Source organism: Macrobrachium nipponense, chromosome 47 (assembly GCF_015104395.2).
Source record: "Macrobrachium nipponense isolate FS-2020 chromosome 47, ASM1510439v2, whole genome shotgun sequence".
NCBI lineage: Eukaryota > Metazoa > Arthropoda > Malacostraca > Decapoda > Palaemonidae > Macrobrachium > Macrobrachium nipponense.
In genome coordinates this window covers 25,893,009-25,909,557 of record NC_087222.1, presented here as the reverse complement: position 1 = coordinate 25,909,557, position 16,549 = coordinate 25,893,009, and the positions used below count along the sequence as shown (strand labels likewise).

At 46.5% G+C, this 16,549-nt stretch overlaps 1 pseudogene; it reads left to right on the top strand.

The window, feature by feature from the left end:
- The window catches only part of LOC135204598 (U3 small nucleolar RNA-associated protein 14 homolog A-like), a 42,843-nt pseudogene that overhangs the window by 18,861 nt on the left and 7,433 nt on the right, over positions 1 to 16,549 (top strand).

The following is a 16,549-nucleotide window of genomic DNA, read 5'->3' as shown; positions in this document are numbered from 1 at the left end:
AAAGTGAGTGAGGAGAAGGAGGAGCCGTAGGCGTAAGGGAATCCCCAAAAACTTGTAAAAGTAGCTCTGTAAGCTTCTTGTAAGAAGAGACAGCAGCAGAAGTGTTCGGTTCCTCATCCGAACCTTCCAGGACGTCTTGTCGAGGCGAGCGCGGAAGATCCTTAGGTGACGAAGGGATCCTAGCAGGAGTTGAGCGAGAGGTTGGAGAACGCCCTCTCATTAGAAGAGTTCACATCCACTGGAGAACGATGAGAAGATCTGGGAAGTCTACGATGAGACTCCCTCTTCGAGGAATACGGAATCTCAGCTGAAGGAGAGGTAGGCTCCTACTCCGAGAATCCTCGGAAACATCCGCAGGGCGCTTACGAGGAGGCGAGCGCCTACTATACTCTATGCACCTATCCTGAGGCGAGCGGCTGCCAGGAGAAGAGCGCCTATCGAGAGCAGAGCGCTTGCGCGGCTCTCCATACCTGTCCAGTTGCGTACGATCAACGGAAGTTCGACTGGAAGGCGAAATGCGCCTACTAGGAGAAGGCTGCTTGCGAGACTCTTGACGTCTAACAAGAGGGTAACATTCAGGAGAAGGGCGCTTCAACACTAACGAGCGCCTACTTGGAGAAGGGCGCTTCCGGGATTCCTGGTGCCTACCAAGAGACAAACGGTCAGGAGAAGTGCGCCTAGAAGCGGGAGAGCGCCTACACGGAGAAGGGCGCTTGAAAGACTCTTGTTGTCTGCCCTTAGGAGAATAATCAGGAGTATGACGCCTTAAAAGAGACGAGCGCCTACTAGGAGAGCTATGTGCAGTAGGCTCTTGGCGCCTACCTTGTGGGGAGCGGCTAACAGAAGGCCGTCTATCATGCACACGACTCCTACCAGACTCTAGATGCCTGTCAGAGGAGAGTGACATCTGGAAGAAGAACGCCTACTTGTATAAGGGCGCCTTCTATAATCTTGAGGCTGCTGAGGAGAAGTCTCACGCGAGGGAGTTGAAGAAATCGCGTGATGAGCAGGTGCAGTGCGCTTACCGGAAGCGGGAATCCAATCTGGAGAAAAAACTTCTTTCTCCATAGAGCGTCCTACCGATGTTTGGCGCCTTGAAATTGAAAGAGAGCCAGGCGAGCGAGGGCGCTCACGCGAGCGAGGGCGCTCCCGCGAGCGAGGGCGCTCACGCGAGCCCCCACCTTCATACGAAACCTCCACATATGAAGGAGAACGATCCTCTGAAGAGCGGCGCCTAGATCTCTTGATCGGAAGAGAAACGTCCTTCTTCCTACGTGATCTAACTGCTAGAGAGTCTGCTAGCGCCGTGATCTGAGCTTGAAGTCCCGCGAGTACTCTCGTAGGAGAATCTTCTATTTCTTCCTCGGAAGCAGGCGCCGAGCGCGGAGCGCGAGAAGAAGAACGATCATAGGATTTCTTGGGTTTCTTCGCCTCCACCGACGATTCTTCCGGAAAAACCTCCGGACTAGAAGCCAAAGGACTGCATGGAGCCTTCCAAGCCCTCTTCAACGGGCGCGACGCATCCTGGGAGTTCCAACCTCTCTTCGGAGAGGGAGACGACGAAGAGGAGAAGCATTGGCGTAGGAGCTCCTTCTTGTAGCGATCCGAGGCAGCCTGGGAGCGTACTTCAGGATCTGCCGAGGGGACGCCTGACCGGTGGGGGCTCTCCCTAGCCCTCCTGCGGCTTTCGACTTTCCTACTCCACTGGAACTGGGAGTCTGGAAGAGGTCTAGGCCTAGAGGCACTAAGGAGCCGGTCAGACGCACCCTCCACAACACTGGGGACACTGCACTGATCACTAACACTCTCCTTACCTTCCAACTGACGAATCTTCTGATCCACAGAACGATTCTTGGCTTTCAGAGCTGCCGCCTCCGAAGGCGAATCTTCGGCTTCGGTGCGGGGAGCCGGGGCTGCAACTTGGGAAGAAGGTTCTAATTCTACGTTAGTACTATTAGGATCCACATCCAACTCACTCATTCTAGACCTGCTAGAACTTCTAGAGGAAGCCTTACGCACTCTATCACGTTCCAACTTCCTAACATAAGAAGAGAGAGCCTTATATTCTTCTTCATTCAATCCCTTACATTCACTACAAGGGTTAGCAAAAGCACATTCATTCCCCCTGCATTTCATGCAAATCGTGTGGGGGTCTACCGAAGCTTTCGGCAACCTCACCTTACATCCTTCATTCACGCAAACCCTAAACAAAACCGAAGTTTTAACTACCGATTCTAGATCAGACATCGTTAAAGAAAAACAAACTCAAAATCAAACCGGTCCACAATCAGCGTATGCCAAGCCAAACAAAGCGAATACGTCACCAAAAGAAGTCCAAATTAACTCCAGGCAAGCGAGAATCGAAAAACTATCGAGCAGGAACCGACAACAGTTGTTATCGTTGCCGGCGACAGAGAAAAATCTGACAAGCTTACGGGAGTGGTTCGTACATCCGCCACCCAGCGGCGGGTAAGGTAGACCACCTGACCTACCTGTCGCGTGTGCCGCGAGATTTGAAATTCTGTCGGGAACGTCGGAGGACTATAGCTATGTATATATCTGTCAGGGAAGTTCATGTACAAAAGTGGGTATTGCAGGCAATTTCAGAAAATTATGATGATTTGCATTGATTTTACTTTCAGTAGTCCTTGCAGTATACAAAGCCATAATTCTTAAAACACGGATAAGGAAGCTAATATTGACATTATTATGGACTCCAGGCAGCTGCACATAAGAATAAACCCTAATCAGGTCTGTTTTTGCTAGGGGTCCTGGTCTCTGGTAAGATTTTAAAAAGAGCTTGCTCGAGTTCTGCAGTTAGGTTACTATTATTAGAAGGAACCAGGTCTCTCATAGAAAGTGACCAGTTCCTCGTTGGCCGAGTGGGTTGCGTGCTTGTCTACCGATTTGGTAGCCACAGTTCGTGTCCCCGCTCTGCCAACGGGAAATCAAGAGGAATTTATTTCTGGTGATTAGAAATTAATTTCTCAATATAATGTGGTTCCTAGCCACGTAAAAAATATCTAATCCTGCAGGCCAGCCCTAGGAGAGCTGTTAATCAGCTCAGTGGTCTGGTTAAACTAATTATATACTTAACTTTTCCCATTTTGAACACTGTAGTCCCATTTGAACACTGTAGTCCCAAGTTATTGGTGGGGGTTCGGTTTCTTTGAATTATAGTATTGTCTTCACTTTGTATAATGTTGTCCATTACAACTCACTTGGGAACGGTCTGGAGCACTACTGAATTCGTAGTGTGCTAGTAACTGCAAGTCACACTAAAATGTGAGGCGTTCAATGATTGGGAACTCAGAGGACCGTACACACATGTACTATTCTTTTCTTGCCAAGGAGAGAAAACTGAAGCTCTTGTGTTGCTTAAAGATCACGAATGTTCACTCATTATAATTACTAAAGGGTTTGTTATGAAACAAATGATAATATCTGAATTTTCTTTTTCCAGGAGGCCAATGAGAAGAAGGAAAGGAGCGTGCCTTGTCGTTAGAAGAGTTGAAGGAACGGAATCGCTTGCTGTGGAAGGAGAGGGAACAGCGCAGGCGTATACAACGCAAAGCTTGGATGCAGAACAAGAACAAGAGTAGGAAGTATGTCCAAGTTTATTTCATCTTTGCAGTTATAGATGTAAAAAAAATGCTCTGGATTTTAGCTTGTATTTGTGTTCAGAACAGAAACTTATTTTAATATGATTTCCATATCTGTTGTCCATCTAAGTGAGAAGGTAAAAGAAAATAATTCTTCTTGAAATAACGACATTACAGAATACGTATTTCCTTTACTGCAAATGTTACAATAAATAAATAAGCCTGTTTAAAGGTACCAAGTCTGTGAATACAGTGGTATTTTGCATTTCCGTTGTTGATCCTTGTCAGGGATGGGTCTCTCTCACTGCTCAGTAAAATAGAATCTCCCTCCAGCAAATAAATGTGTTTGTAAAGTCGGCGCTTTTAACAGAAGTGTTAGGCTGTGTGAGGTGATGGTTTGTATATATGAAAGCTAGTATTTTAGATCAGGATTTTTCTGATGATTGTTAAAAATTGATGACCTTTTTGCAGGACTAAAAATACATTAATAGAACTTTAATGCTCCTAATACAAGTACTACAGGTATCAGAATCAACTTTCGACTCAGCAGGTAGACAGTTTAGAGCAGTTTTGTCTATAAAATCTCAAAATCTCAGGTTCCACCGACTTTTGCGCAAAGATCGGCTCAAGAAACAGAGACAAGAGTTGGAGGAACTGCAGAAGTCGAACCCTGAAGCAGCGCTAGGAAAACTAGAGGAGTTGGAGAGAGCCAGAGTTCAGGAGAGAATGACCCTCCGTCACAAGCATTCGAAGTGGGCGCACCTTCAAGGATTGCGTGTCGCTCGAGATGAGACTGTAAGTTGAAATTGGTGGCATTACTTTAATTTGCTTTAACCAGCCTGAGAAGAGCCTTTATTAGGCTCAGAGGTCTGGGTAAACTAAGCCTTTATAATAATAATACTTATTCTTTGATCACCCATATTGTTTTTCATACTTCTTGCAAAATTCTTTACCATTTTTATCTGCTATGTTAGTTTGTGTTATTGGTTTGTTGGGAAATCAAATATTTGTTGATTTGAAGTTAAATGCACCTTATATACACATAAGGGCTTTATGCCACATTGCCTTGTTGGGTGGAAATTATTTATCTAACTGTATGCAACATACTGTACTCTTACCTAGTATTTATGTCTTCTATCCTAATGTCACTTTGATTAATACTTTACTTTTTTGTTTCCCTGCGAACTGAAGCACATTTCATCGAATATCCCTACATTTTCAAGTTTGTTTTCAGTTCCAACTTTATTCCTTGATAAATAATAACTTAATTAATGGCCGTGCTTTCTGTTTTCTCAGGCCCGAAGTGCTCTGAAGGAAAACCAAAGCATGCACCAAGATCTTGTAGCCAAGAGGAAGATGGATGACTCCTCCGGTGATGAGGAGGAGGATGAGGAGATGCTGAAGGAAAAACTGGAATCTTTGAGAAAGGTGCGTACATTCTCGTTGAAATTAAAAGCTGTGTGTACTCACTTTTTGTAAAATCTGTATCTCTGTTCAGATTCTCTTTCTTCCTACTCACTTTTCACCTCATAGGCTTTTGGCCTAAATTTTTATATTTGTTTCCATTCAATTCCACTTTGTTACAAAACAGTTTAGTTTAAGGTGTCCAATACGAGGCTTGCTGTTTGAATAATTCAAGAGATGGTAAGTCATCAATAACTTCAAAGAATAATAGGTTTTGATAGCTTACTTTTCTCTATTTAGGAGAAGCAGGACGCCATTGAAGCGGGACTGTTCGACCCCTCTAACCGTGGACGGCAAGTTTGTTACGGACAGACGCCAGGAAGAGCTGAGGTGACGCCCGAGAGTGCCAATTGACGACAGCTTCACCAACTTCAAAAGATTCTGGGACGAAGTAAACAGGAGCGGCGGCTTATCGAGAAGAAAGCGCTAGAGGTCGTAGCAGAAAAAGAACGTCGGGCGCAGGCGAATGAAAAGGAAAACGATGACGACGAAGGCGAAGACCACAGCGATGAGGGCGTAGAAGAGACAACAGAAAAGGATGAAAAGGAAGTGGAAGAACCAGGCAATGAGATGAATGGGGACGCCGAAAAGACAGAGGTTAAGGTCGCTGGGAAAAAGAAGAAGAAAATTAAGAAGGCCAAGGACGGTTCGCAAGAGGGTAGTACGAGTAATGATAAAACTGACGCCGAAGTTGACAAAGAAAATTTAGTAAAGGAAGGTGACCAGAAAGCTCTCAAGAAAACGAAAGCAAAGAAGAAACAGAAAAAGCAGAAAAATGTGGATGACAATTGAAGACCTCCTCTGAAGATGCCAAGAAACTGAAAAAAGCAAAGAAGAATGAAGCTATGAAAAATGATAATGACACAGATAGTTTAGAAAAGAGTAAAACTGAAGGAAAGAAAATGGCAACCAAGAAGGAAAAGGTCAAGAAGAAAGAAAAGACAAAGAAGAAGAAGGGGAAAAAGACAGAGGAACAGAAAGAGGAAAATGGAACAGAAACCAAAACTGACTCAAAGGAAAGTGAGGATTTGGGAAGACCTTGAAGATCATCTGGTTTCTATCGACAACATGTTCAGCCGAGCAGAGATAGGACTGCAGAAGAAGTTGAAAAGGAAGTTAGAGAAGCTGGGTATTGGCACCAAGGAGGAGTGGACGGTCGTCAAGTCGAAGAAAAGACAAAAGAAAACGGAGTCGTCTCTGCCGAAGATCGAGGAGTTGAATTTAGCACTTCAAAAGTCAAGACAATATTGACGAGGGGACTAGAGCAAGTGAGAACTTTAGAGGACATCGATAATTTGCAGCAAAGAAGCGAAGAAAAGGACGTGTTACAGAAGGCTGTGCAGGTCTTGAAGAGCAACGGAGATGCAAAGTCGTCAAGGGGGCTCTGCAAAATGGCACTGGGACAAATTCTCAGTCAGACAAAAAAGCTCCTTCAAAGGCAGCAAAACTGGATCCATCCAAGTTTTTGCAGGTAAATATTTCATATTTCATTGTGCTTTTTCTGCCATAGTAACTTGGGTGAAAATTTATTCTTTTTGGTTATGCTGTATGATGTTTGATACATGTACAAACAAGGAAATTAGCAGGCTCTTGATGTTTCATTGTCAGGTATCAAAATGGATTTTTGCCAAAACCTGGTTCGATAGGAGGAGCATGAGATCACCATTTGCTACGCATGCATCTTTTTACACCTGTTAGGACTAATTGTATGTCTTTTTTGCTTCTCCATCTTGGAGGAAATGTGATAACATTACCTTATCTCCTGCTGGGATAAGGAAAAAAGAAAAAAAGAAAAAAAAGACAAGCATTGAAGGGTTGAACTTTTGTGTTGCAAAGACAAGCATGGAGGCCACCAACTTGAAATTCAAGCTTCCAAAGAATGTGATGATGTTCATTGGAAAGAAATTGCAGAGGGTAATAGGGAACAGGGAAAAAAGAGGTTCTCAATACGATAATAATTTTTTTTCCTTCGTTGCGCTAACAGGTCGATGCTAAAGTCCTTCGGGCAGCGATGCCAAACACAATCAGCGAAGGAATAGGTCTCGATGACGACGACGAAGACGAGGGAGAGGACGCTAATGATGTGATACAGCAGGCCTTTGCAGAAGATTACCTTGTTGACGAGTTCAAGTAAGTTTTAGGAGAGACGGAGGAGTATTGTTCGTCAATATTTCTGTATGGAACTCGATTAATAGGGTGCCATAATCTAGAAAACAATAAGAACAAATGTGGACAACAGTTGAGTTCATTCGGTTACTTTTAATTGATGGATGTTTTTGGGAAAGGAATGAGCGAATTGGGATATTATGTCACTAATGATATTTATTCAGTATATGTTTCGAAATTATAATAATAAATATTCCCTATTCATTTGAAACAACCCTACAGGGGCCATTGACTTAAGATTCAAGCTTCCAAAAAACTTAATGTTCATTTGAAAGAAGTTGCAAAAGGTCGTAGGAGATACGAAAGGCGAGATTTGTTATTAGAAAAAAAGATAAGTTAATAAATTAATTAGTTCATAGATAAAAATGTAAATTAGTGAAATACAAGATGAATTATTTTAGGATAGGAATGCATTGCCTTATAGCTTGAACTTTTGAGATTCTAATTGTACATCTTCATGTAGACTGTTCCACAGTCCAACGTTGCAAGGAATTGGTTGATGTAGATAAGTAAGTGGGTACGCAGCTAAAATTTCTACTAGTGAAACAAAAGTCATGTTCAACCTCCAACCTGCATCTCCAATGCAAGTCAGAAGGGAAATTGATATGTAGTGAATTAAGAGGATTATTTCATGATGGAAAACATGTCGTGTTTTGCCGTTTAGTTCCAATAGTTTACTTGTAAACATCCAGAGATACCAACAAACAAGATCGCTAATTAATTGTGAAGAGTACAGTATGTAGTTGTCCAAGACAAATTCATATTGTAAAGTATGAAACTTACTTTTACTTTATCTTCCCGCCACTGGCCGGTGGCATAAGGCTGTTACAGTTCCTCTCTGTCTCTCTGTCTCTATCCCGAGCCATTTCCCTCGCTTCCTCTAGGTTCTGGATTTCATCTTCAAAATCTCTGCCAATTATGTTATCCACCTCATTCTTATGTATGAAACACCCGGCCTAAATTTGAAAAAAGAATCATATTGATGGAAAATAGGAGTTACACGTACTCTAATTTTCTTACTTTTCTCTGCAGGTCTGCCAAAGACGAAGCTATTGAACGAGACAAGCCAAAGGCTTTAAGTCTAGTCCTTCCTGGATGGGGTGAGTGGACAGGACCAAACATTCAGGTTTCGAAGAGGAAAAAGAGACGGTTCGCGTAAGTCTTGTCATCTGAGTTCATTTTGTGGTTAGACTTGAGAATAAATCTTTCATTTGTTCCGACACAGGATACAAACCTTTCGGTCCTTTTATTTTAATAGGAAGGTTACTAGCGGCAGCTGGATAGGTCGTAAGCTTTCGAACAAGGGGTTCGGTAGTTAACTGCTTGTCCGACAGTGCGCGCGCCGCGCGACTGGGAGGCGAAGAATCACTTTTGCTTTCGGCCTGCTGGCGTGTGGACGTGTGTATCATCGCTCTCTGCCCGCTTCATCGTCGTTTTGCTTTCGCATGGTTGTGTTTTCTTTCTGTTTATCTAGTGAAACTGAATTGTAAGTACAATCATTTCAACTTTTTTTCATATTGTTGCATTGTGAATTTGAAGGATCATGGATTCACCACGCCCTCCGATTATCCGGCGACTGTGCCCCGGGACTGAAGGGCGTAAGTGCGGGAAATTCTGCAGTTACCCGGAAATAGATCCTCATGTGTTGTGTGCTCGGTGTCGGGGGCGCGAATGCTCTCGCACCGAGCCTTGTAATGTTTGTGAAAATTGGTCGGAGGTGCAGTGGGGCTTGTACGAGGGCAGGGAGAAGCGAAGGCCTGCAAAGGAGTCGTCGGAAAGCTCTCCCGCGACTCCTTTGGTGACGGATACTTCGTCGTCTTTCCTGCCCCCTGCTCAGCTCCCACGTATGGCACCTTCCCCTTCGGGGAGGGCCGGTATCCAGGTCCTTCTCCTCACCCGATCTGTCGAGTGTGGAGGAGGGCGCTCGGTACCCCGACGTTCAACTGTACTCGGGTCTTTTGTCCGTTCGGGGTGGGTCTCATCCCCCTCGCGCGGGTAGAAACCCCACCCAATCACCTGACCGTTGCTTCCACAGGTGCTTCTGCTGCGAGGGATGACCTTGGTCAGGTGTGGGCATCTTTGGGCTTGCAGGGCGTGCCCAGTGTCCAGGGGCTGCTTTACCATTTAGCTGGGTCTGCTGCGGTCACACATGCAACGGTGACCTCTACCACTACCACCCTGTCAACTCCAGGGTACGCTGCTCCCCCTCACCTGGTGTACCCCCCACATGCTGTGTCTGTGTCTCCTACCACCTCAGTGCAGGGTCCGATCGCTGTACCGAGGGGGGGCGTGCCGCCGCCGCCCGGGTTTGTTTTGCCGGTGCGCCTCGGCCTGACTTCCGCTGCCACAAGAGCTCGCCCCTGGACCTGCCGCCAATTCCTAGGATGTTGCTGACGCTGGCTCAACCTCCTGTGAGGCCTCTACCGACTGCCGTACCTGTCCAGATGATGCCGACCATTCCTGCTGTTCCCGATGTTCCTGCTGTTCTGCTGTTCCTGAGATGTCCGCACCTGCCGATGTCGTTCCTGCTCGTGGCGTTGCTGTTCCAGACGTGGTCTATCCGGACAGGTGCGTCCGGGCCCTGTTGCTTCGGCAACAGCAGCCCCGGCTCCGCCCTGGATGGTAGATTTAACCCCTTCGCCACTGGCCTGCTACATTGCTGCTAATGCTTGCATACCGCATGAGACCCCCTGTCGACAGCGAGTATCAATCATTACTTGCTCCACTAAATTTTATGTTATTCATATTTTTCCTTCATATTCTTATGTGAAACATTGTGTGTATGGATATCAATGAATATTTTTTACCCCATTGTCAAAAAATTACAAAAAAAATATAGTAAGAATATCGGAAAAAATAGGAATATTTAGTAGAAAAAGTAATTGCAGAAGTAGGAACTGTTATAAAGTAGTAGAAATAGTCAGTAAAGTATAGAAATAAAGTAGCAGAAAAAGTAGTTATTATTATTAATAGGGTTAGTTTTTCCAGACCTCTGAGTCTCAAGTAGACTCTTCTCGGGCTGGTTGTGGAAAAAAAGTAGTAAAGTAGTAGTAAAATAGTAGCAGTGGTAATAGCAGTTACTAGTTTTCTACTGAAACAGTTATTCCGAGTAGTTTCATACAGAAACAGCATATACCGTCAATGAATGTTTTAGGCTCGGCTGGTAATAATAACATAATAATAATAAAACAGTAATAATAGTAATAATAATAATAATAATGATAAAAAAGCAACAGCATCTCGTGACCATACGTATATACATATGGGGCAGTTTATTCAGCCCCATTATCATCTGCAAGCTATAAAAAAACACATCTCATCACAAGTAACAGGGCCTCCATAGAAGTCCTTTCACCTTACGCTTCCTGTTGAATAAAGTACTACTCGCCCGAGCACATCCATTCACACAATTTGTCAATTACATCACCACAAAAAAGGAAAAAAAATGCATCACGTAAGCAGATGAAATCTGGTGTATAAGCAGGAATCCCATTGCCACCCTCCGTGAATCAGGGGGGGGTGGTCTGGGCGCAAGTCACAAGATGGATCAGTTATGAACTGCCAGCCTTCATCGACAAGAGGTTCAATGTCTTCCAAACACTTGTTGTCACTGTCAACCTCTAAAAAATTATCACTATAATCATCATCTGATAGATTTGGCAGGTACTCAGACCCTGACTCTGAAACACTATCATCTGACATGATACTGAAAAAAAAAAAAAACATAAAATAACTGCAATCAAAAGGGGAAAAAGATTTGGAATTCAAATCTACATGGTTTACGGACAAAATCGTAATCATCCTTCTCAGATAATAGCCTGAGGCGCACTGGTATATGTTGGCCAGTACCCTCCTAATATCCCATATGAAAACAATTGACGTCCCACGACCGTCCATAACGGACGCTCTGTTGGTTAGAATTGAAGTTGTGGGTGGAGCTTTCAGCACCTCTCTCGTACACAATACTGTGTCTGGAAACCATCCAAGCTAAAGAAAACGCTTTGCTTTTCGAGGAGGATGAAAGACGTACACTGCGTACGTCCCCAACCGGTCTTTTATTACTGTACCGTAAAAGACGTACATGTGTACGTCCCAGTGCTGAAGGGGTTAACGTCTGTCCTGAGGAAGCTGACGAAGAAGAAGAGGAAGGTGTCATCGTCGTCTTCGTCATATGCCGCCTCTCCCCCTTCGACTTCTAAGGCTTTACAGCCGAAGAAGAAGAAGGTTGCCTCCTCCCCTCCTAAGAAGTCTCCTTCGGGAGCTTTTCAGGGCTCGTCTCACTCGGTGTGACGGGGGGTTCTTCCGCTGGTCCTCCTGCTCCTTTGGGAGCGGGGCCCATCTCTTCTTCCGCAAAGAAGAAGACTACGGGGTACCGGCTAACACTGGTACTTCCTCGCCTGGTGTCAGGGGCTCTGCCGCTGCATCAGGTTCCGTCTCGGCCTCTTGTTCGGGAGAGGTACCGGGTGTATGGTCGCCTACCGGTTACCGTACAGCCAAGAACCAGACGCCAGAGCTCGCTCGGCGCCAGGTTCACGGCACGGAGCGGAAGGCTGGTGACAGCCACTCAGGCGACTCTCACCAGGCCAGCTCTCACTCTCGCGGCGACCAGCTGGCTACCCGGGTTGACGTGACGGTCTCTGACCGGCCACGGGCCGAGGCTGGGAAGAGGTCCCACTGATCGCCGGTGTCAGCCACGGCTGGCGCCAGTGGTGTGACGTGCTGTGAGGACAAGCACCGGTCTCACCGTGACAGTGGTCTCTGCAGGTCGCCTGACCGTCGCTCCCACAGGGAACATGTGGGTACGGCAACCAGCAGCAGCTCCTCTGACACACGAGATCGGGGCCGCTGTGCTCAGTCCAGTCGTTCTCCTCAGGGAGACGTCTCGACTAGGCCTGCAGCTCGATCGCCTGCAGCCCTCCAAGCCCGCTGGTTCTGCCAGTGAGCGAGGGGGGAGCGGTCAGGTCATCTCTCCCGTACCTTCAACCTCCTCGGGTTACACCGGGAAGAGCGAGGCATTGCGGAGTGATCGTGAGGGATGCGCCCCGCACGATCCTGTCACGACGCTGTATGTGCCAGACCGAGAGGGGTCTGTCGTTGTTCCCCCTCTTGAAGGGGGAGGGTCTTGGGAGGTGCTCCTGTTCGAGGGACTGGACGGGAGTAGACAGGATGCAGTGACTCCCGAGATCCAGGAACTTTGCCGAGGTTATTGAGCTGATTCGTCAGCACAACGACCTCGGGGAAGGGTCGCCGCTCCCACCTTCAGAGCCCATGTCCCGGCTCGAGTCGTTTTGGGGCCCGAAGAGGGAACCCAAAACCCAAAACCGACGGTGGGGTTGCCGCGATCGGAGCTTTGCCGATTCTGTCTTGAACCAGGTAGAGTCTCTCGTCTCCGGACAAGAAGGCTCTCTCAGGTCAAGCAGATCGAACAAGCTGCTTCCACCATCCTCTACTGCGACAGCGGCGTTTTTTTACGTGCCTTCAGAGGATCCAATGCCGCCCAAACAGGTAAACCCGAGTAGCTAGGCTAACTCCGGGTGTGTCTCTACAGCAGCTCCTGTCTGAGAACCTCTGGTTCTCGCAGCAAGAGGCACTGGGCCTGGAATCTACCGTCTTGCCCACCCAGGGAACTCAGGCCCCCTGAGTGGGACGTGACTCTCGTCCTTAGGAGTTTGACTCGAAGACCCTTCGAGCCACTCCGAGAGTCGTCAGACAGGGATCTGACCCTCAAGACCCTCTTCTTGCTGGCCCTGGCATTGGCGAAGAGAGTAGGGGAACTTCATGGTCTATCCTTCGACGTACGACACTCCAGGGGATGGGGATCTGTGACGCTCGATTTCGTCCCGAACTTCGTTGCGAAGACTCAGAAACCGTCGATCCCTGACGACAGGTTCGAGTCTTCACAATCCACGCCCTAATGGACTTCACTGATAATGATGCGGATGAGATGCTGCTTTGTCCTGTGAGGGCGATATGGCGCTACCTGAAGAGAACTCTGCACCTCAGGCCTGAGTGTCGACGCCTCTTCGTAGCACCGGGGGTAACCAAGAAAGAAGTATCCAAGAACACTCTTTCTTTCTGGCTGCGTGAGGTGATCAGGAGAGCGTATGAGGCTGATGGTAGTGATGACATCCGTACGCTCCGTCCGAGAGCCCACGAAGTCAGGAGCATTGGTCCTTCCCTTACGTTCCGCAAGAACTTCTCCGTGGCGCAGGTCCTGAAGGCAGGGGTCTGGGCCAACCAGACTACCTTCACCTCCTTCTACCTTCGGGATATTGCCCACAGGTCCTTGGATACCTTTTCCTTGGGACCCGTGGTGGCTGCTCAACACGTTGTGTAGCTAACCCAGACCCTCGCAGGCTGAAACAGCATCGAGTCCTGGTGTGACTGTAAGAATGGATGGAGCAATGAGTGTGACTGGCTTCTCTTCCCATCTTGTTCTCTCCTCTACCTGTGGGGCAGAGGGTTTACGGTCGTCACTACGCTGGATGAGGACGAGATGCAGGTGAGCTATATGACAGAGCCCCATCCTATCCCTTTCACTAGGGATAGGAGCAGAATATCCACCATTCCTCCTACAAGGGGGGGGAAGTGGATGCCAACAAGAGACAACCCATAACTTTATGTTGCCTCTTGCAAACAGGAACTTGTTCTTGCTTGCTGGTACGAAGAGATACGCTTGCCTCTCTCTTAGTACTTGGTCCAGAGGTCTGACCATTGATCCTGCGGTGCACACCCCGATCAATCGGACAGAGGCTTGGATCCCTCCCTCGCTCTTACGACCAGGGAGCATTCCAAGGTTGGTTGGGCGAACACCAGTCTGTTCACAAAAGACTCAGATTCCTCTCACCAAGAAGTGAGTCTTCCTATTGTAAAAGGACCGAAAGGTTTGTATCCCATGTCGGAACAAATGACAATTTGTCCAAAATTGCATTTTTCCTAACTATACAAACCTGAGGTCCTTTTACACATAGTCCCACCTCATGCCACCCCTCACTCTGCAGTTTTTTCCTGGGCCTAAAGCAAAAGTGATTCTTCGCCTCCCAGTTGCGCGGCGCGCGCACTGTCGGACAAGCAGCTAACTACCGAACCCCTTGTTCGAAAGCTTACGACCTATCCAGCTGCCGCTAGTAACCTTCCTATTGTAAAAGGACCTCAGGTTTGTATAGTTAGGAAAAATGCAATTTTGGACAAATTGTCATGTTTACTCTAAAATATAAGGCTCACTGATATCGCTAAACGGTTCTTTTTTTTTTTATAACAAACAAAACACACTGTTGGCTCAAGTAAGCAAGCCTACTGCTATTCTCCATCTAATCTAGTTTTCATTTTTGAGATAACATCGACAGTTCAAGCTTATATGTGGGAGAAAAGCCATGTTGATATTTCCTGTCGGCGAGGAAAGTAACATACAACTTATTTTCCTGATTTCAGAGCTAACATGCCAAAACCTCCTCCACGCAAGGACGATACATGGGTAATGTGATTTACAACGAGAAGGCTGATGTGCACAGCAATTTAAGGAAAGCAATGGTATGCTATTTCAGTTGGTTTCATCTTGGTTTTAGTCTATGTCTCATCATATTGTTGAAGCTAGTAATGCGTCAGTTTTGACATAATGCATATATGTTTCACTTTCAGTCCCAGTGGCCCTGTACAGTGCTGATGTAGCAATCTCCTTCTCCAGATGGATTTAGTTATAGTGCTTTTACTTTTCTAAGATCGCTGTGGTGTGGCCTGTACAGAAATTATACGTTGCCAATTTTCATGTTATGGTAATCATATTAGCTTCATGGAATCTATTGAAATAGTTTTTATTTCTTAAAATGTGATTCTTTGTTTACATCAGATATTTTGAATATATATCTTATTTCGTATATTCTTGCGTTAAAACCTCGGTTTCATTAATGAAAATGAAGATATGGCATATTTTTTCCCCGGCGATGCCACATCTGAGTTCAGAGGACCTATGATTTTTAAGAGGATTTAAAAGGTCATGGTCAATATCATTAAAGGATACTCGCACTCAATCACCCACCGTGAAAAGTATGGACATCCAGCCCTAATTGACTCCCATAAACGTCTTCATCCACCACCTGAGGCCAAGGAAATAGTCTATAATTTTCCTAAATACTTCATTTTATAAAAACATCTTGAAGGTCCTGTAACTCATGTTTCAAAGGCTATCCAGAGAACATCTGAAGCAACAAAAGTGTTTAGAAATGACAATTTGTCCAAAATTGCATTTTTCCTAACTATACAAACCTGAGGTCCTTTACAATAGGAAGATACTAGCGGCAGCTGGATAGGTCGTAGCTTTCGAACAAGGGGTTCGGTAGTTAACTGCTTGTCCGACAGGCGCGCGCGCGCGACTGGGAGGTAAACAAATCACTTTTGCTTTGGCCCAAGCAAAAACTGCAGAGTGAGGGGTGGCATGAGGTGGGGCTATGTGTAAAGGACCTCAGGTTTTTTTTTGTATAGTTAGGAAAAATGCAATTTTGGACAAATTGTCATTTGTTCCGACACGGCATACAAACCTTCGGTCCTTTACAATAGGAAGACTCACTTCTTGGTGGGTGGAATCTGAGTCTTTTGTGAACAGACTGGTGTTCGCCCAACCTTGGAAGCCTCCCTGGTCGTAAGAGCGAGGGAGGGATCCAAGCCTCTGTCCGATTGATCGGGGTGTGCACCGCAGGATCAATGGTCAGACCTCTGGACCGAGTACTAACGAGAGGGGGCATGCGCATCTCTTCGTACCAGCAATGCAAGAAACTTGTTCCTGTACAGGAGCAAATATAAAGTCATGGGTTTGACTCTTGTAGGCATCCACTTCCCCCCCTTGTAGAAGGAAGTGGTGGATATTCTGCTCCTATCCCTAGTGAAAGGGTGATAGGATTGGTGGGGCTCTGTCATATAGCTCACCTGCATCTCGTCCTCATCCAGCGTAGTGACGACCATGGCCCTCTGCCCACAGGTAGAGGGGAAGGAAAAGATGGGAAGAGAGAGCCAGTCACTCACTCACTCACACATCCATCCACACAGTCACACCAGGACTCGATGCTGTTCAGCCTGCGAGGGTCTGGGTTAGCTACACAACTTGTTGAGCAGCCACACGGGTCCCAAGGAAAAGGTATCCAAGGACCTGTGGGCAATATCCCGAAGGTAGAAGGACGTAAAGGTAGTCTGGTTAGACCAGACCCCTGCCTTCAGGACCTGCGCCACGGAGAAGTTCTTGCGAAACGCCAACGAGGGGCCAATACTTCTGACTTCGTGAGCTCTCGGACGGGACGTACGGATGTCGTCACTACCATCAGCCTCAT